Raw genomic sequence first — 22772 nt, forward strand, 5'->3', positions numbered from 1 at the left:
CTGATGCGGGACCTGATCTCGGGATCCCAGATCATGACCTGAGCCAAAGGCAGATGCTCAACCACTGAGCCACCCAGGTGTCCCCTATTTATTTATTTAAGAGAGAGAGAGAGAACAGGAGCAGGAGGGGCAGAGGGAAAGAGAGAATTTCAATCAGACTCCACACTTGCATGGAGCCTGATACAAGGTTGATCTCAGGACCCCGAGATCATGACCTGAGCCGAAACCAAGAGTCGGATGCTTAACAGACTGAGCCACCCAGGCAGCCCTATTTTAAATATCTCTTCAGAATAAAGAAAGTTATCATTTAAAACCAGATCTAATTACAAAGAATACATAAAATTTAAATCTTTTGGGTGTTAAAATTCCCCAATTCCTCATCTTCCAACATTGTCAAACCAAATAATAGACATAAGAAAAACCTCCTGGAAGAAAACTTTTAGAAATCTCAATTTGAAGCGTGGAACATGAAGCTAGGGGACACGTATTTTCATTTCCCCCTCAATTAATCTGTCTATGCCCCATTCCTACTTGTCTAGCTTCATGCAGCTATATGGTATCTAGAGGCCCTTAAAATGTTTTTATTTTCTTTTTCCTGAGATGATAAATATTTTGGCATGACTGATTCTCGAATGTAAAAAGACTGGAAATGGAGGGAGAAAGTCAGGGCTTTCAAGTTGCAACTGGAGGAAATAGTCTTAGCTCTGTCTCCCTTAGCTATGTTTGGTTTAGTTGTACAATTTAATTACATCGCAATAAAAAAGCACATTATGAAAGTAGCAGTGCCAAGGACCACATACACAGAGAGCGCACTAATGCTTTCATTTATTTTCTTGTATGAGGGAATAATCTTAGAATGATTTTCTACAACATAGAAGATAAAATATGTGGCAATGGATACTAAGTGCCTTAGTGCTCCTACTACGTGCTACATCATATTAGATGCATCGTTGCATGTTGGTTCCATAGACAAACTAGTCCCTGCCTTCTCACAGTTAATAAACATGGGAGAGAAATAAGACATTTCCACAAATATCAAAACTATAAATCATGTGGGAAGCATAAGAAAGGTTAAAAAGTATTTATGGGAACAAAAAATAATGGAAGTGAACACTTCCTGCTGAGACCTTTAAGAAGGCTTTGTGGAGTGGTGGCATTTAAACTGAATAGGATTTCAACAGAGGGGACAGATGAGGTTAGGATGATCCAGAAGAAGAAAAACTGAACAAAGGCACAAAACAGCGAGCATCTCACATGGCTGAATATAGAGGAGCCGTGAGGAGAAGGCACATTCTGGTCACATTGTGGGGCACATTGAGGAGGGTGCATGTATGTTGGGGATGTTGGCAGGACATGAAAGGTTGGGGAGGAAGAGCAAGGAAGGAGGAAAGATCTCAGAGGACAAAAAGAAATTCAAGGAGAGGCCTAGAGAAACCAGAAGGAGAAAGTGTCTACTGCGAGGGTTGAGGGAGGACAGTGGATAAAAAGGGATAAAGGAGAGAATAATGGGTGGAATATGCCATTACTCACATCCAGACATGTGGATGTTTCTAGATTGATACAGAGAGAAAAGAGGAAACATAAGAAGGACCAACCAGGAAAGCAACATCTGTCAACATTCAGTTTAAATAGGACTTGTCCTGGGAGTCTTCTTTGCCCTTATCCCTCCTGTCTAAACTAAGTCAGCTTCCCCAGCTCTCTGCTCTTTTCATCAGGATCCCAAAAGCATATAGGTGGCAGGCACAAACTGGAAACTGTTGGGTTCAACGTGGAGGTGATTCACAACGACACATGCAGGGTTAAGGGGAACCAACAAGGATGGTGAGGAGTGCCAGACCAGCACATGGGAGCTGTGACTATCCCCAAGCCCCAGTGACCAAAAAATGAAGTGGTTCCCAGGACCTGAAGAGAGCAATGCAACTACTGCCTCACCATGGTGGGTCTGGGAGGGAGCTGGGGGGTAATTACCATGACCTTGATCCCCTTCTGCCTGCCTGTCTTCTGCTAAACCCAAAGGGAAGCCTGACAGCATGGAAACTCATGGTGTAGCCCAGAGAGGTCAGCCTCCCAGGCCACAGAGCAGAGTAGAAAAAGCAGAGATGCATATGGAAGGGCCAATGAAGATTATTTACCTTACGTGCTTTCATAGTTTCTTGGTTTCTTATTCATAGCTCTTGCCACAATTAAAACTAAAAAAATGGATTATATACTTAATGGGTTACTGTCTATCTTTCTATTCAAATGCAAACTCAAGGAAGGCAGCTAATCCTTTGGGTCTTTCCCTCTGAGCTTTTCTGGTACCTGGGCCAATGCTTTATGCCTCGAAGTTCTCTATGAATATTTATTGAATGAATAAATTAATTAATTAAAATAAAACAAACTATCTTCCTTAATATATATTGCAGATGTTTAGAACACAATAAAGTTCAAAAAGAATTCAAATGAAATATACTTTACACTGAGCTTTGGGTTAATTTTAAGCTACACCTAGAAGAAAAACTGTTCTGGAAAGTTCTTTTTTTTTTTTAAAGATTCTATTTATTTATTCATGAGAAACAGAGAGAGAGGCAGAGACACAGGTAGGGGGAAAAGCAGGCTCCATGCAGGGAGCCCGACTGGGACTTGATCCTGGGTCTCTAGGATAACGTCCTGAGCCAAAGGCAGGCACTAAACCGCTGAGCCACCCAGGGATCCCCTGTTCTGGAAAGTTCTTAATCCTAGTTGTTCTTATCATTTTTAAAATTTTATTTATTTTTTGCTGTTCATCTTTCCTGGACATAGACCCTTGGGATAGATCTTTGTGTGATCAGCCCCTGAAGGTCCTGCATATGTCACCATTTCACATGTAATTATGGTGGCTGGCACTCTAGGAGAAAGTTCTCTCACAGAACCTTTTCATGTCTCTGAATCTTCTACGGACTGCAGAAATTGCTAGCTTATCTTATTTGCCTTGTGTTCATCAGATAAGTGTCAATAAACCTGTATGGGCTAAAAAATTCACTTAAATCAGTAAAAGGATTCTTTATGAATTACACGTGGGGAGAGTGGTCTACGAGGGAGATATTAAAAACATGAACTGTGATGATTATGAGGGAGAGACATAGAAAGTAGGGAGAATCATTCGTCTATTTATAACTATTTATTAAGGAAATCCTATCTGCTAGACACTGTGCTCGAAGCTTGGGACATCATCATAAACACAGTAAGCATATTCCCCACTCTAAAAGAATCTACAGCATTATGAGAAACAGACAAGAGTGGGATAGGGTGGTAGGGGAAGAGCTAGCTACCCTGGGGCTATGGAAAGGGCAAGTGGTTCAGACTTGAGAGTGGAGGAAGAACACTTATCTGGAGAGAGTGATTTCTGAGCTGGGCCCTAAGGGAAGAGTTGGAGGTGAGGTGATTAGGAGTGTATTGTATGTATAATGGGATGCCATTAAAGGGTGTGCTAAAACATGCAATTTACATTTAAACAGATTACTCCTTCTGGCTGTTTTGTACAAAATAGACTGGAATTGGTCAGGAGTGGAAGCATAAACTCTTTTAAGAGAACATTGTCCTGGAAGAGAGTGGCAATAGTAAACAGAAAAAGAAATAGGCGGATTCCAGATGCTTGTTGAAGTGAGGCAGAGAAAGAAACAAGATAGAAAAAAAAATGTCCCTTAGATGTTTGGCTTGAGCTTCTGGAAAGAGGTCCCACTGTCTGAACTGTGAAGACTGGAAGGCAGATGATTTCAAGGGGTGGAGGATGCATTGGACACATACATTTTAGATACACAGCAGACACTGAAGTGCAACAGTGGAGGCAAAAGTCAGACTGATGTGATTTGAAAAAAAAAATGAGAATAAATAAGTAGAAACAGTGAGTGTAGGACCTATCCGGGAATAGTTTTGCAGAGAAAAGCAAATGAGAAATAAGGAGAAAGTGAAAAGGAAATGTAGGGTAAGAGATGGTTGTTTTAATTAGGACGCAGCTGAGTGTGTCCAGTGTGCTGCTGGGAATGATCTTGTAGAACCAGAGAGACTGATAGTGTTAGGATGAGAGGAAGTAGTCAAAGGAGTGAAGTCTGAGAAGGACAGAGGAGAAGGCAGCCAAGACACAAGCAGAGGAAGGTAGGAAGAAGAAGAGGTAATATGTGTAGTAGGTAGGTTTTTCTACTTGGTAACAGTAAGAAGAAAGAGTTCTTAATTCTTTTTTTTTTTTCCAGTGAAGAGTGAAGAAAGCGGGCCTGAGGGAGCAAGAAGGTGTGTGGGAAGATGCAGAAGGTGCAAGCGTGGTTCCATGCAGTGGGAAAGGGCATTTGCTAGAAAAATGTACTAGGCTGTTTGTTTGGGGTTTGTGATCATGATCAGGATGCAACCAGTCACCCCAGTAGTCCTGTGTGTCATTTTCCTAGCAATGTTTAGCCACTTTGGTGCACACATGTGTTCAAGCAAGTTGGAGTTCTGACAGGCGAATGTGATGTCTTCATTAGAGGGGCAAGTTTATTGAGGGTGGTTGCCAGGGAGTGATGGACCATGAAATCTTATCCAGGAAACAGGGATATGAAAACAGAAAAGGAATGATGAATAGCAGAAAATGGTTACTAAATATGTTGGGTCGGGGGGGAGGGAGTCAAAGAATTAGTACTGTTTGTGGAGGAGCAAGTGGACTGGAAAGACAGGAGGTAGGATTTAAGAATAGTGTAGTGAAAGTGCAGTGTCAGAGGGGTGTCCCATTACTGGTGATGTCCAGGGTCACCGCCCTGGCTATGGATGCCTGAGGTGAAGGAAAGCTTACTGGAACTGGGGTGGGGCAAGACCAGAGAGTCCAGGATGTGTCATCCTTGTGGATGTCAAACATCACTGAGGATAATGACAACTATAAGGATGGAGAAGACAATGAACAAAAGTCTTCTGAGAGAGGATTCTAGAAAGGGAGTTAACAGATAACAGCCAAGAGAGGGAAGTGAATGTGGCAAATGAGAAGACCAGAGAATCAGAAGATCTGGGCTTTGAAGGAAGAAAGATGGCCTAGGGATGGAATTGAGGAGCATTTTATGCTTTACATCCAGCCCTGAGGTGACAGGAGACCAGGGAGCGGTATCCTCAGGGAACAGCCAGATACATTCAAGGCGGGGGGGGGGGGGGGGGTAGATACAAGGGATTTTGCTGATCATGGATCTAGAAGGCATGGGAAGGACTAACAGGAAAGGTCAGGAAAGGGTAAAGGATTATAAGGTTAGGTACTGTGTGAAGGACAGAGTTTGGAAAAAGGTCAGGGAACAAGACCAGGGTGAGGGATAAAAATGGAGAGAGTCTTGGGACTACAGAAGAAACTGAGAGCAAACTGAATACTGGGCTGAGGGGAAAGAACTATTTCTTCCGAGGTCTCAAAAATAAATGTTTCTCCCTCCTGTTTTTCTGAACTTGATATTGGCTCTCCTCTAAGGAATGAAGAGGGTGCCAGAAGAAGGAAAAGAGGAGAAAAATTGAAGGGAAGAGAAAAAAAGATTTCTTTCAGTCAGCTTACAAAAAACCGTTCTTTTCTATTCCTTTCCTTCTTTTCTTTTTAAAGATTTTATTCATTTATTCATAAGAGACACAGAGAGAGGGGGTTGGGCAGAGACACAGGCAGAGGGAGAAGCAGGCTCCATGCAGGGAGCCGGATTCGGGACTCGATCCCGGGTCTCCAGGATCAGGCTCTGAGCTGAAGGCAGATGCTCAACTGCTGAGCCACCCAGGTGCCCCACAAAACAATTTTTTTTTCTGATCGAAATATTATTAGCTGCTCTTTCCCGACAATTTGCAGAGGATGGAAATTTTAAGAAAGCATCAATCGCTTATAGTTTCCCTACCAGTGAACACCCCTGCTATCATTTTGGCAGCATTCTTGCCTGCCATCCCTAACACACATACATGTTACCTTTCGCTGAGATGATACAGATACCAAGTGTCACTGGTGGGAAGGAAGAAAGTTGAGGAAGCTTCCCTTGCATAGCCTTGATGGTCTCAAAGAGAAGGGGGGGGTTGGGGGGATATTCAGGAGAGCGGCCAAGGTGCACGAAGGCCACTCTGGTGACCTCCACAGGAACCAGCACAGGAGGGGTAAAGAGTCCCCATGCAAGCAACACCGAGCACTTACCCAACTGGACTCCACCAGTTCCCCCCCCCCAGGATTCTCAATGTGGGGGTTCTGTGGACTCCCACTACTCCCCTACACCCAAATTAGAAGAAAAAAAAGTCACTGGAGAGCATCGGTTATTCTCTAAAATTCACAGCAATGTTTAGAAGATCATATCAGCCAAACTGAGTGTCAAATTCTCCCCTGTAATTGCTACAAATGCCATTAGGAGAGACCGTGCGATGATTCTCCTTCTCTCCCTAGCTGTTAGCTTAAGGAAGGAAACAAAGAAAAGACGAAATTTTTAAAAATAAAATTCAGATCCTGACATGCATCATAAAAGAGGAAATGACTTCAAAGAATACGGTGGTCAACGAGAGGAGGCCCAAATCCCCACCTACACCAGACTCGCCCCGCCTTCACCCTGAAATAGATGATGTAATCGAGATTTATGTTGAAGTTTTAATTTTTTCTGAGTCTTTCAAATACACTCTAAAAGAATTCCTAAACAAAAGTTCCACATTAAAAAAAAAACCTGATATGCTGTCAAAAAAAACCAAACTTTTTTTCTTTAGTACTTGTCTCCCCTTCTAGTGTAATACAACTCCCAATAATTCTGTTACTGTTGAGAGTCTTAGTCTCCAAGGTCACGGTTCTTGTTCTTGCTTTCTCTTGACAGCACCAAGGCATGAGGTGGCAGCAGGTGCACGGAACTGGTGACCTGGAGAGTGGCAAGGTGGACAGCACCGGGCGGGAGGGCTACAGGGTCGAAGCAGGTGGGCCAGGAGCCGGGCAGGCAGCAGAAGACAAGAAAATAAGGGGGCTCCAGATCAGGGCTGGGACACCACGGGGTCTTCGGTCCCTGACCAGAGGCAGAGGTGGGGGAGAACTAGCGGGCAGGAACAAGGAACAGCACCGGGCAGCTACAAAAGGAGAAGCGAAGCGTGGCACTCAACCTGTCAATGAAACTTTATCCTTGGAAAAAACTTCCTTCCTGCCCTTGCTTCTGAGTCTTTCTCCAGCCACAGTGGCTACAGGTAAGTAAGCAAAGCAGACTTATGACCAGGTATGGGGCTTTTCCTTTAGATGCAGCCTCAGAAACAAATGCACATCAAATCCTCATGAATCTTTTCCCTTAGGTTTTGAATTTGAGATAAGAATTCTCCTGGGTTTGTTCTTACTGAATGGATAAGGGTTCCTTCCCAGCAAATAGATTTTTTTCTTTTAATTAACCAGGCAGTTGTGTTCTTACCCATTATAAGGAGAACCTCCAAAGGACATCTCTGTCCATGGAGTCCTATGTCCTTCAGAAACCAAGGATGTCCTCTTATTGCTTAATGAGACAGGTCAAAACACAGCACCTATGACACTATTTATTTATTTATTTATTTATTTATTTATTTATTTATTTATTTACGAGAGACACAGAGAGAAAGAGGCAGAGACACAGGCAGAGGGAGAAGCAGGCTCCATGCAGGGAGCCCAACGTGGGACTCCATCCCAGATCTCCAGAATCATGCCCTGGGCCGAAGGCGGTGCTAAAACGCTGAGCCATCAGGGCTGCTCCAGCATCCGTGACTTATTTCTATTTCCTCATTCTGGTTTTTCAGTGCTTTTTCTCTTTTATTCCAACTCCTCCGTTTCTGCAGATTTCTCTTCTTACTCAGTATTTCTGTATATTTTAGCTGATAACTAAATCTAAGAATAATAACAGCAGCCTTTAGAATAGTGCCCAATGTAGAGTAAGTCCTCAATTAATGATCGATTGTATTAATTTATAAATGATTGTCATTGTTAGCTGAATAAGCACTTATTATATGCCACTTTCACATTTACGTGCATTTAACATTTATGATTTCATTGTACCTTCACAATAGCGTGAGGTTGGCATTTTTCTCCCTATTATACATAAAGGGAAACTGAGTCACAGAAAAGTTATGCTGCCTCTCTCGGCATATACCAGTAATACATGTTAGTAAGTGGCAAAATTAAGATCCCAACAGTAGCAGTGTGGACCAGACCAAACTCTCTACGACGAGGATTTTATGTGTACTATGGTCAGCATTGTAATCGTAGGTGGGATTGGGAGAATTGAATCTAGGAAGTTGTAAAGATTCTAACTTTTGATTATTAACAACTTCAGGTGAATAAAAATAAGCAGAATAGTATAATGAACGTCCATATATCATCATCCAGTTTCAATAATTATCTATCTTGTTTTATCTAAATCGGCAGTCCCCACCATTGCCCTAAATCATTTGAAGCAATTCCCAAATATTACTTCATCTGTAAGTATTGTGTGTACCTCTAAAAGATGCTATTTTAAAAATTTAGTATTATGATTTCAGATAAAAATAAAAAATAACAAGACTATTCTGAGTCTTTAAACAATTTTTTTATTGTTTTTTAAAGATTTATTTGTTTTAAGAGAGAAAGTGTGTGAGTGGGAGGAGGGGGAGCAGGAGAGGGAGAGAGAGAATCCTTAAGCAGACTGCCCAGTGAGCGTGGAGCCCAACTCAGAGCCCAATCCCAGGACCCTGAGGTCATGACCTGAGCAGAAATGAAGAGTTAGCCACTCAACCGACTGAGCCAGTATAAGACTTGTATGGTCTTATACTGATAATTACTAAACCGACTGAGCCAGGCGCCCCTTTAAACACTTAGTTTTAAGAAATCGAGTACCATACCTTAAAGTGGAATGAAAAAGGGAGAAAGCTGTTCTCTGATCCACATAGGTGCCTCTTTTCACTGAGGATGCTCATTGAAGGTAAGGTGAGGTTATAAGTAAGGAGATGTAGTATTAGGAAATACACTGCAGTTCAAGTATTGAGATTTTGTTCTTTTGTCCTTGAGTATGATGCTGGGGAAAATGGGCCTTACCATTTTCCATACATACCATACATCTTATCCCCCATCACCAGACTTGTGACCTGCCATCTTTCAATGCTACTGCTCTCCAAGGATGCCTCTTTCTTCATGAATTGCTACCTATTGAAGTGATGATATTCATTTTTGCTGTACAGATCCAGACAGTCGTTGTCCCCACCTCCCTGGGATTTTTTTAATGACTGCATGTTTTCTGGCACATAAGCAATCTGAAAATGGTAAGCAATTCTGATTTACACCCTTGTTTTAAGTTTGTATGTTTCTATCCAATGGATATGTTTATTTTTAGAGAATTATTGATAGAAACTGGGGAGCAACTTTTGAGCATCTTCCGTTTCCTAAAAGGACACTAGATTCTCTATCAGAGAAGCCACGAATGTTGTTCACATTATCTTTCTAACCTCCAAACTTCCTTTGTGTGCTTAAGTGTTTCTCAAAATACATAGAACTGTTGTTAAAAAGCAAATACCTACTATGATTTAGGTATTGTCTTGTACTTGAATACGAAATGGTAAATAAAAACAGATGTGGTTTCAGCCCTCTCACGAGAGGCAGACATTAAACATATAATCCTCTAGAGTATAATGTTAGAAACAGTGAAGGAAAGGCAAAAGATACTACAGGAAATAGTCATGGGAAAGCCCCATTTGGATTGGAGGAGGAAGGGAACAGAGACTATTGTGAGAAAGTAATATGTGCTGTGACTTGAAGGATGACCAGAGTCAGCTAGATGAAGTATTTGAGGAAGAGTGTTTCAGGTAATGAAAACAGTTTGTGCAAAGGCCCTGAGGCAGATGAGGCTTTGACAAGTTCAAGGACTCAAAGGAAAGCCAGTATGTCTGAGTATAAGGGCAAGGTAAAGTGGGAGAAGATGAGGTTGGAAAAACAGGCAGGTCCTTGTAGATCATATTAAAATACTTGAATTCCATGTAAAATGAGAAGTCACTAGAAGGTATTAAAGCTGGAGAGTGGCTTAGTCTCTTAAAATACTTTAAAGATCACCTTGGTTGCTATACAGAAGCTTCAGTGGAGGACCTTAAAGAGAGGCATGGGGAGACCAGTTAGGAGGATGTTGCAAGAGAATGTATCTATGAAAAAATAAAGAGGCCTATAAATTGAAGGTATATTTTTGGAGGTAGATTCCACAGGACCTAAAGATGGATTAATTTATCTAATACAGTGGACCTTTGAACAATGTGGATGTGAACTGTGCATGTCCACTTATATGACAATTTTTTGGATAAATACCATACGTATCATAAATGTGTTTTCTCTTCCTTATGATTTTTTTTTAAATTTTTTAAATTTATTTATGATAGTCACAGAGAGAGAGAGAGAGAGAGAGAGAGAGGCAGAGACACAGGCAGAGGGAGAAGCAGGCTCCATGCACCAGGAGCCTGATGTGGGATTCGATCCCGGGTCTCCAGGATCGCGCCCTGGGCCAAAGGCAGGCGCCAAACCGCTGCGCCACCCAGGGATCCCTCTTCCTTATGATTTTTTAATAACATTTTTTCTCTTGCTTCCTTTATTTTTTTTATTGGAGTTCAATTTGCCAACATATAGCGTATCACCCAGTTCTTGCTTCCTTTAGTGTAAGAATATGGCATATCATATGTATAACATACAAAATATGTGTTAATTGGCTACATATGTTATCAGTAAGGTTTCCAGTCAATAGTAGGCTAGTAGCTAAGTTTTGGGAGGGGGAGGTCAAAAGTTACATGTGATTTTTGACTGCACAAGGGGTCAACCGCCTGGCTCCCACATTGTCAGGGTCAAATGTATATTGAGAAAACCAACATCATTTCAGGTTTTGGGTTTTTCACATATGAATTCTAAATATTGATGGTCCTGCCACTTGTATGGTCTTATACCGATAATTACTAATAATACTTATTGAGCACTTATCATTGCCAAGGATTGTGCTAAGTGCCTTAACTTTGATGTCTCCTTTTTTTTTTTTGAGATTATTTATTTATTTATTCATGAGAGACACAGAGAGAGAGAGGCAGAGACACACACAAGCAGGCTCCCTGCAGGGAATCCTACGTGGGACTCCATCACAGGTCTCCAGGATCACACCCTGGGCTGAAGTCGGTGCTAAACTGCTGAGCCACCCGGGCTGCCCACTTTGATGTCTCCTTTAATCCTCCTGATCCTATGGAAAGAATTTTTAGAGATTAGAAATGGACACCTATAGAGGTTAAGCCACTTGTCCGGCCACATGGCTAATAAATAACAGATCTGGGATTCAATCTCTTTTCTTCAACTTCAACACTTGTTTTCTTCAGTACAAGATGACATTGCTTCAGCATAGTGAAAGTGGTAATGATAGAGGGGTCTGCTTCTCAAATAGTCCTAACAATCCCCGCCTCTTGGTGTCCACTCCCTCATAGAATCCCCTTCCTCTGCATGTGGGATAGACCTCATGACTTGCTTCTAAATAGATAAGATATGGGATCCCTGGGTGGTGCAGCGGTTTGGCGCCTGCCTTTGGGCCCAGGGCGCGATCCTGGAGACCCGGGATCGAATCCCATGTCGGGCTCCCGGTGCATGGAGCCTGCTTCTCCCTCTGCCTGTGTCTTTGCCTCTCTCTCTCTCTCTCTCTCTTTCTCTCTCTGTGTGTGTGACTATCATAAATAAATAAAAAAGAATAATAAATAAATAAATAATAAATAGATAGATAGATAGATAGATAGATGATAGATAGATAAGATATAGCAAAAGTGATAGGTTGCCACTTGGACAGATTTTAAAAGATTGTGACTTCATTTAGTCTTTTTTTTTAAGATTTTATTTATTCATGAGACACACAGAGAGAGGCAGAGACATAGGCAGAGGGAGGAGCAGGCTCCCTGCGGAGAGCCCAATGTGGGACTCGATCCCAGCACCCCAGGATCACAACTGAGCCAAAGGCAGACGCTCAACCACTGAACCACCCAGTCGTCACTTCATTTAGTCTTACTAGTGCTCTTTCTTGCCCCCTTTGCTCTCTTGTTCTGATGAAGCGGGGTATGATGTAGTGAGCTGTCCTATGAAGTGGTCCACAATGCAAGGAAATGAAGAACAGCCCAGGAATGTGGAACTGGATCTTCCTAACCAACAACTTGAGTGAGCAGGGAAGTGGATCCTTCCCCACTTGAGCCTTGAGATTTCTGCAGCTGACATGTGAGAGAATCCGCGCCAAGGACCTAGTTAAGTCATGCCCAGATTCCTGTCCTACAGAAACTGAGATAATGACTCTTGTTGCTCTGACCAACCAAATTTTGGGAGCAATTCGTTACACAGCAATTGATAGCTAATTCAAATGATGGTGTCAATGTTAATAACATTAACTATAATAAACTCTTGCATTTGTGTAATGTTTCAAATTTTTGCAAAGAAAAATCAAGTTTCAAAATAATAAAATTAGGAAACTATATTTCTATTATCTTCCCTTAAAACATAGGAGCTGCACTGGAAAGTACCACCTGCATTTTCAACAAGAAAAATTGGTTTATTCACCTGGTTTTTATTGCCTTAATTCCCATCTCTAAAACCATTTGAAACATGCTATCTAGCAAGGGAGTTATTATCTCCTTTATACTAAGTTATTAGTAACAAGGCACGTTTAAACCATCTGGCCTGGGTGTTCTGTTGGACTTCAATTTTGTACCAGCCAGTTGGATTTCTGACTCTGTTCTGGGGTTTCCTAATCCCTATATCAATTCCCACTCCAAGAGAGGAACATGGATTTTAAGCTGTCAATCAGTATTTTTGCCAGTTGAGATGAAATATAAAGAGCAACATTTAAAAAAGATTTACATAAGATCAGTGCTCAGATTGGGCAAGACCACAAGGAATTTTTCTTAAAAGTTTTCCCAGAAGGAGCTAATTACTGTGGGAGAAAGGAATCTTCATGTCTGGCTTGAATAACCACAGAAACAACAAAATGCAAATATTCTTAAAATGATGGGAAAATTAAAGGAAGAAAAACTTGATTCACAGGGACTTCACTTTTTTTTTTAAAAAAAAGCAGTGCATCTACTGTAAATGTAAACGCTCACACATATACATTCATAGAGAAATATAGGAAACACATGAAACATGCATTCATTTGACAAATAGTTATTGAGCATCTCCTAAGTGCCCGGCAAGTTCTGAATGTAAGAGATACACTGCAGAATCAGCCAAACGCAGTCTCTGCTCTGATAAAGCCTAAATTCTAGTGAGAGAGACAGATAAGTAAAAGCTAAAGCAATAAATCAATAAATAATTACAAGTTGTGATAGTGATTGAAAGTGAAAAGGAGGAATTGTTTACATTGGATGTTCAGAAGAGGCTTGTCTGAGATCTAAAAGAAGGGTGGGGTCGACTATGTCAGGAGCCGGGAGAAAGCTTTCCAGACAAAGGATGTAGCAAGTACAAAAGCCCAGTAATAAGACCAAGCGTGGCATGTTCTAGAAACAGTCAAAGGTCTGTGAGCCTGGCAGAGAGTGCAGCGAGATGAGGTGGAGCAGTAGTCATGGGCCAGATCATTTTGGGCTTTGTAGGCTTTGGAATGGAATGCAGTTTTACTCCAGGTCCGAGGGCATCCACTGAAGGCTGTTAGGCTCCAAATGGCATCATCTGATGTGTTCAAAAGATAATTCTTATGGCAAAAGACCATTCCTTCCTGTGCAAGGTACAGACAGTAAGTAAGCAAGATGATGTCAGAAGCTGGGTAGAGGCCCATGGCCAGATTCCAGCCTAGAGATTGGAACTGGCTTAGAGCAGCGAATGGCAATAGACATGAAGACATGGGCAGATTTTGGAGGCGGGATGAAAAGGGTGTGGGAGCTAACGGAAAGGATGATTCAAGAGAACCTGTTTGGTTCAGTGTTTGAATTAAGTGAACATGGTGCCATTGTTCTGGGAAATCTCTAAAGAGACCTCTGTGTTGAGATACTCAGGAGATTGGTTTTGAACATGCAAAGTTTGAGATGTCTATGAGATATTCAAGTAAAGATATAATTTAGGAAATGGGATATAGAAGTTTGAGGTAGATATGATAAGTATAAAGCAAATTTTATTCTATGATCGGCTTCAGTTACAAATATATACAGCATGGAAGATTATGCTTGGTGATTTAATTCTTCAGTTTCCTTTTTTTAAAGATTTTATTTATTAATTTTAGAAAGAAAGGAAAGAGCATGGGGTAGGGGAGGGGTAGAGAGAGAGGGAGAAAAAATCTCAAGCAGATTATCTGCTGAGCTTGGAGCCTGACACAGCTTGGTCTCACGACCCTAAGATCATGACCTGAGCTGAAACCAAGAGTCTGTTGCTCAGTGGACTACACCACCCAGGTGCCCCTAATTCTTTGATTTCTTAAAGAACTGACATAAGTAAATCTCAGACCTCTTTCAACAATTTTACATTTTTAAGTGTATCCAACACAAACCATTAAATATGTTTCTTTTTTCTGTTTTATGACCTCTAATTTTTTAGTATGCTAATTTTCTGCTAATAAATAGTGAACATACAGAAAAAGGAAGAGGTCTATAATTTATAGAGCACTTGCTATAAAACAGGCAGGGACAATGTAACATTTTCACTCAGATTAATAACAATTCTCTAATATTATCTTTTTTTTTTCAGATGAGGAAACAGAGGTTCACAGTATTTAAGAATTTGCCTAATAACACATGGTTCAGATTAGAAGCCAACTTTTTTGGGCACTAAAAGCCATGTCCCGTTTTTAGAGAGGCTGTAAAGCACAGAGTTTCTCCTTCTGTTTCTTTTATTTATTTTTATTTTTTAAAAAGATTTTATTTATTTATTCATGAGAGACACAGAGAGAGCGAGAGGCAGAGACATAGGCAGAGGGAGAAGCAGGCTCCATGTAGGGAGCCCGATGTGGGACTCGATCCCGGGTCTCCAGGATCACACCCTGGGTCAAAGGCAGGCACTAAACTGCTACCGCTGAGCCACCCAGGGATCCCCTCCTTCTGTTTCTTTTAGTTTCCATATTTCTTTGCACTGTTTTTACATCTCTTTCATTGTTCAACTCAACTGAATTCAAGAAACACTTAGAGCAGAGCACTCCCGACACGTGTATTGCTGCTGCCTGCATTTCTGCTGAGTTTTGAACATGCTCTGTCCCTCACCTTCATCATTTGCTAGTATCCTGCCATTGTCTCAGCTGCTTAATAAAAAGAAATTCCCAATATCCGTTTCTTCCCAGAATGTCATAAATAGCTGCTATTGCCTTGGCAATTTTCTGGACTTCTGCATCCAGTGAGGATTGGCTGTTACCTAAACTGTTCATTTTCTCCTGGCCGTAATCCACAGGAAACTAGATTCATTAACTCTGAGGCTTGCTTAATGGAACAAACAACTTGATTTTCTTTCTCTTTTCTCTTTGTGTTTCCATAGTATGTTATCTTACTATATTTCCTATTCTGCAGTTCACCTTGAATTTCATTATTTTCTTTTTAGGTTGTTTTAAAAATAATCCGATGCCCTTTTCTAATCTTAGTTTTTCCTTACATTTGTATTTTCTGGAATAGTACTGTTTGAATCTTAGTATTTATTTATTTATTCATTAATTTAAACAAGCTAATAGCCGGGCCTAGGACTGGATTGTTCTATTTCAAAAAGAAATTAGTATTTGTCATCAGGAGATATACACGCCTTAATTAGATACACCAGGCAAAGGAGCTCCCACATTATTTTTCAATACAAACTCCTCTACAGTGATGTCTATGTGTCGGTCACTGTTACAAGCTGTGAGCTATCACCCTAACCTTCCTAGCTACTCTCTGAGAGCGGCTACTATTATTATCCGCATGTTACAAGTGAAGACACCACCAAGAAAATAGAATGGGTACTCAGAATAGAAAATCTATATTCACTTTCACACACGGAAATGGAATCGAACCCTAATCGCCCGACGTCAGTATGTATTTGGGGATGGGGAAGGAGAAGGGACCAGGAAATGGGGACTTTTACTGTGCAGAGATGTGGTGTGTTCCCAGGAGGAGAGCTGCAGGTGGAGAGAACTGAAGAAGAGGGCACGACTTCTCCTGTAAGCTGGAGAGGCAGGCTACGAAGGAAGACTGACCTCCTTGCGAAGGTAGATGTCTCTGGTGCCCTTCCTTTTGATACCAAAATAAAAAATGTTATGTTAGCTAGAAAATTATACTTTCCCTGCTAGCACTCTAGTAGAGAAATTTGCAGACACCTGCACAGTATGATGTACTTGTCTGAAGAGACCAAAGAAACATGGTGGCCTCAGGGAAGTGGACTGTGGATAAGGGTTCCAAGTAGTGATTGGCAGTACTGTTGGGTGGTCAGTGGGAGCAATCATAGAGAAGCATTCTAGAGAAATGGAAGGCCCAAACCCGGCTACCCTATAGAGTAGAGAGTGCTATGAATGGGGAAAAGAAGGAACTAGGAAAATTTGTATTTCATAACATATATGAGTTGCTTATACTTTAGGAAAATACAAATATGATTTCATACTTAAGCTTATGTAACTACATGTAGTTTTATGGTACCCCGATAGTATTTGCATATTAAAAATCACAAATCCATATTAAAAATCCCCCTGTACAAACAAGTTTTCGGTGAGAGCTACTGCTTTATCAATAGGCAGTATGGGGGATCCCTGGGTGGCGCAGCGGTTTGGCGCTTGCCTTTGGCCCAGGGCGCGATCCTGGAGACCCTGGATCGAATCCCACGTCGGGCTCCTGGTGCATGGAGCCTGTTTCTCCCTCTGCCTGTGTCTCTGCCTCTCTCTCTATCTCTCTCTCTGTGTGACTATCGTAAATAAATAAAAAAAATTAAAATAAATAAATAAAAAAATAGGCAGTATGGTTGAGTTCTATTTGAACCGCAGTGTATGCATGAACTCAAATCAAGTATTTGGAAAATTAAAGATCAAATGAAAAGAAGCCTACACTGCTAACTGAACCAAAGAATGCAAAACAAACTAAACTGATAAGGATAAAGCTAATAGTCTTGTATAATTAAAGACTAAGTATCATGGTGAATTAGAACTGTGGCCAATCCGATATAAGATTGTTATACTGATGATAAAGGATACTTTCAGAAATAGGAGAAATTTCAAGTATCTGAAACACATAAGTAGTAAATAAACACTTTGCAGAGCTGTTTAACAGCAAGTAGAATACCGATTTACAGTCCTTGGTAAATCCTAGACTAAGTTTAATTTAGTTCATAAATTCCATGTTTTAGTAATTCTTAGTAACTTACTCTCTGTAACAATTAGGAATGCTTTGGGCTGCATATTATAGAAAACTCCAGCTGACAGTGGCTGAAGCCAGAAATAAGAATGTTGTTTATGTAACAAAAGTCTGAATGCATATGGTCGGGGATCAGATCAGCAGCTCCAAATTTTATGACATTTGGTTGATGGTTCTGTGATTCTCTAGGTCTTTCCAGAGCACCAGGCATCATGTCCTCAGGCCTCAGAATTAAGAGACAAGAAGCAAGGGTATGGCCAGGGTGATGAGAACATTTCTCTCTCCTGCCTGTCTGCTTTTATCTGGGAGGAAAAATCTTCCCTAGAAGCCTACCAAGAAGACTTCCTCTCAGGTCACCTTGAACAGAACTGGGTCCTATGGCTAAGTAAGCTGCAAGGGAGAACAGCAAGATGGGTATTTTGGGGGTTTTTTTCAGCTTCTTGAAAGAGAAATGGACAAGAAGAAGGAATTTGAAAATGGCTATTAGATAGTTCAGTAATAAGTGTTGGTCATATTTTCTGTGTTTGGAATCCATTCCTTTATCTGGTTTTCTTACAACATAAAGTCAAACCTCTTTATCATGGCACAGGTCTTTCACAAATAGGCCTTTGCTTGCCTCTTTAGCCTCGCCGCCACCTCCACCCTATCCCATAGGCAACCTAAGTTTTGACCATTATGAGCCAAATGCAGTTCCTACACCACAGCATCCTGTTCTATACTTCTATGTCTTAGCTTTCCTTTCTTTCTTTCTTTCTTTCTTTCTTTCTTTCTTTCTTTCTTTCTCTCAGAGAGAGGGCACACATGGGGAGGGGGGCTGGGGGGCAGAGGGTGGGGGAGAGAGAATCTCTATCAGGCTCCACACCCAGCCCCACACGGGGCTCAATCTCATAAGCCTAAGATCATGACTTGAGCCAAAATCAAAAGTTGGGTGCTTACCCCACCGAGCTGCCCAGGTGCCACTGTCTTAGGTTTTTTCTTCACCCCTTAAAGACACAGCCAGTGAAGTATTTTTCAGCCTTCTCTATCACCCTAGGAAAAAGTCATTCTCTCCTCGAAGTTCCCTCAGCCTCTTATATTCTGTTATAGCACTTGATCACATTCTTTTGATCACATTCTTTTGATTCTGCTGGCTTATTTGTCAGTCTTCCTCACCAAACCTTGAAGGACAGGGATTTTATCTTGTCATCTTTGTGCAATACCTTGCACAGCACCAAACGTATAATAATAATGCCATAAAAGCTTGAGTGAATAAATGGGCAGATGAAAGAATGAATCATTGATCTTTACACGATCCTCAATGGCCTAGGTATAAATGTCCTGGATGTAGGCATGATTTTCTTTCCTCTTTCTTTTTTCTTTGGCAGTTTTGCTGTCCTGCACATTTTTCTCTGGATGCTTATCTTACACAGGACGAAGGGGCTGCTTTCCCGGTGGCTGCTTTGTCCATTGTCACTTGCGTGTAGGATTCTTTCTAAGCCTCAGGCTTAGTCTGACACCTTGCTGCATTTCCTCTCCTTGCATTTACAGAGGGTCCCTCTATGTTGTCTGCCTCCAATGCCAAGACTACACAATCTCAACAGGCCTCAAAACAGCCCTGACCACTAAAATAAGCCAACCTCTTGCCTCATCACTTTGTTACTGATTACATTTTTCTCACTCTGCTCTCTAATGGGATAAAATCTCCATGAGGAAATACTTTGTTTATAAAAGTAGGCTGGTTTCCTGTTTGAAGATCTTTACCACATTCAGAAAAGAAACCAAGAGAACATATCACTTCTAAGGTTCTCACTGGTTTCCTCTCTTGCCTGGTTCAGTTATGTCTGCGATTAGGAGGTCAGCAGAAAACATTTTACTCCTTTCTGCCTGTTATTTATTTATGGTTTTAAAAATGCTCTGTCATCAGGAAAGAAGTAATATTACTATTCCCAGATTTTCTCACTGACTTTCATATGGACCTAAATACTAATTTTCCCAGACTTCTGACCTAATATGTACTACACAGTGTGAACCTGAAGTTGAATTTCTCAGTGCAATCAGTGTATATGGGTAAGAGGTTGAGAGACTATACTCAGGGCTCAGAATTAAGAACAAACTCAAGGATTTGTCAATGGACAGGGGCACAGGAAGAGTACACAGTGATAAGGGGGCAAGCCTCTCTGCTGTAACATGAGTCTTCATAATTTGACTTTAATACAATTGATTAATTAGAGAACATTATATTTTATTGGATTGAGATTGGGAATTAGCATCATTTGGAACAAAATTGCTGTTCTGGTTGCAACCAGCTTTGTTTGAATGGCTAGGTGATAAGACAATGGGGGATGAAGGTGGTAAGAGTATATCTTTAGATACGTACTAGCTGATGGTAGCTCTAATGGTGACTGGAAAAAGAAGAGCAGTCTGTGGTGCAGTGGAACTGGTCCTCAGAAAATATGTGAGAATTTTTAGTTGCCAAAGTAACTGGCATGGGAAGGAGATTTATTGGCCATTGGTGGGTGGAGGCCAGAGATGCTGAATGCCCTGTAATGTGTAGAACAGACCCACACAAGAAGAAATTAGCTTGCCCGGGATTTAAAATGCCTAAAGTTGTACTTCTGTGATCTACCCCTGACCCAAGGATAGACATAGAAGTCAGAGAAAAAAGCAATACAGGGATCCCTGGGTGGCGCAGCGGTTTGGCGCCTGCCTTTGGCCCAGGGCGCGATCCTGGAGACCCGGGATCGAGTCCCACATCGGGCTCCCGGTGCATGGAGCCTGCTTCTCCCTCTGCCTATGTCTCTGCCTCTCTCTCTTTCTCCCTGTGTGACTATCATAAATAAATAAAAAATTTTAAAAAAGAAAAAGCAATACACACAAAAGCTATAAGAAAACTCATAGAGGAAAACCTTTATTGTTGACATTTTGAAGTCTAAAAATTGTCCATGTTGAAGTCTAAAAATTGTCCAACCCTCTTTTTCACTGAAACAAAAGTTTTGTTTTGTTTTTTTAATCTTTTGTTCACTCACATAATGGGAGTTTCTTAGGAAGGCAATTAACAACATTTTTTAGCAGAACAGAAAATAAAAGAAATATTTCCCACTGTTTGACCTGGTACACATTCCCTTAACCAGAAGTGGGCTTTCCTTGTACTTGTCAGTTCCCACCTCCACTTTGGGCAACTTTTCCATTAAAGAGAAAGCTATGCTTGTATGAGAGGAACATGTTGACCAACTTACACTTCTTTCAGATGTCAAATAAAGCAAATAAAGCTGGAAGTGTCTTTAATTTACCCTCACTTTAGAATACAATTTAATATACTCAACACCCCTTTTGTCTATGGTACTTTTTTTTTTTAAATACACCTCTTGGGGCATCTGACTGGCTTACTCATGCGACTCTCAGGGTTGTGTCTTTGAAGCCTGGGTTGGGTGTGGAGCCTATATAAAACAAACAAACATATAAAAAAAATCTCTTGCTAATGGAAAGTCAATGTCCACGTTGATGGTCCATTTTGGAAGTGAAACAGTTTTTTCTCTGGTTACTCCTAAGGTTTTCGCATTATTCTTGAGTTTGAACACTCTATCTTGCAGTTGCATTATATGTCTAAGAATGAATTTGTTTTTATTTATCTTGCTCAGAATACTTGTGTTACCTCAGTCCGAGGTCTCATGTCCTGATTTCCTTTGGAAATCTCTTTCCATTTTCTCTTCATACTCAGATCTTTGCATTCTATCTTCTACTTCTCTTAGCTCTTCTTTTATGGTTTCTGTCTTTTTATTTCTCTATGTTCTGGGTTACCTCCAGAGATTTAGCTTTAATTTCACTGATTTTCTCTTATACTATAACTAAACCATCATTTAACAAGTCTGTTGAATTTTTAAAAGTGACTCTGTTGTTTCTTTTCTATGATTTTTTTTCCCCCAGTGATCAACTTCTTTCAGCTTTAAGGATCTGCTCATTTAAAAATACATACATTCTGTCTCTTTAAACATTTAAAACATGTTTATATTAAAGTCCTCTTCAGATTGCTTTGTTATTAGACTGTGAAATCTCCCCTTTGCTAGGACTAGGGGGTCTCTTATTTGCCACTAAGCTTTGTCATGTAATGACTGCGTTTGAGTTAATCTTCCATAAGAGTTATCCTCCCTAGCAGTTTCTCCTGAGCCTAGGAGGACCTTTCAGGGCTTGTTTCCTATCGCCTCTACTGAGGTACCAACTAACTAATGCAGGTAGTGTGACTTTAGATCCTTTCACTTGAGCTAAACTTAGACTCTTCCATGTGGATTATTTCTTCTTGATCCCCAGGCAGATGGCTGCTTCTGGGGTCTTTCTAAGGCCTGGTGGTCTTATGGCCCAACAGTTCTTTCTTCTCTTTTCTCTTTAAGCAGAAGATGGAGTTCTTGCTGTCTATAGGATCTGCACCTTACATCTTATCTCCACAAAGTATTAAAGTCCCAATTATGGTACCTGGTGCATTATGGGCTATGCAACTTTAATTCCTTCTTACTCTGAGCCTCTGAATCCTTTCTTACATTTATGTAACCTGGAGATGTTTTGTTCCTAGTCTTGAGCATAGCTACATGGCTACATTTAAATACTTTAAATTATTTTCAAGTATTTTTTCAAGATTTCTATATATTTTTGTTGTTGTTAGAGGGATAGAGGAATTTTCCCCTTCTGCTTAGCCTACCACCTTAATTGGGAGTCATGCCAAGCCTATCTTTAGCTCAAAAGTGTTTTTTATTCTGGTACAGATTAGGTATTCAAGAAATGGTTGTTGAATTATTATATAATTAAAGTACATATCATATTCTGGTCAACTTGAACCTTGTATAAAGAAGCTTGAAATCAACATTATGGAAAACACATAGAGCAAGAAACTAATGCTGTTGTTGATGGTGTGTCAAATTGCTTACTCATAGTGGATTTTTTTTCTCTTTTTCAGCACTTAATTGCCTGTTAAGCTTATCTGAGAAACTGATTCTTTATAGCTCCGTAATTAAGTGAATGAGTCTTGGATTTTGGTCTCAGTAGATTCTTGGTTTAAATTCCCCATTCAAATGTTCAAGTCACATAGTAGGTGTTCAACAACCACTTGTGGAAGGAAGAAATGAATAAATGAATGATCTTACTAAATGTCAGTTCTTCCCAAGTAAAATATGAATAATAATAACCACTTCATAGGGTTTTAAGAATTCAGTGAGTTCATGCATGTAAAGAACTTAGAAAAAAAAAAAAGAATTTAGCATAGTGTATACCACAGGGTAAGAGTTCAATAAATGTTGACTATTATAATTCTGTAGAGTTACATGAAATGCATATTTCAGGGCCTTTGCTTAAAATAATTATTTTTTGCTTTATTTTTTATTTCCTCTATTGCTTCCATTATCTAGGTCTTAATTTTGAAAAGATGTCTACTCTTTATAGGGTCACACTCATAGATAGCAATAAGATCTCAATTTGAACTCATAGTTCTGTGATTTTCCCCCAGAATAAATTTCTGTAAAAACAAATTCTGATATTCTTATATATTAATAACAACAGAATGGTTGATCTCCAGGTAAATATTTACTACATTA

Source organism: Nyctereutes procyonoides, unplaced genomic scaffold (assembly GCF_905146905.1).
Source record: "Nyctereutes procyonoides isolate TBG_1078 unplaced genomic scaffold, NYPRO_anot_genome, whole genome shotgun sequence".
In the NCBI taxonomy this organism is placed as follows: Eukaryota; Metazoa; Chordata; class Mammalia; order Carnivora; family Canidae; genus Nyctereutes; species Nyctereutes procyonoides.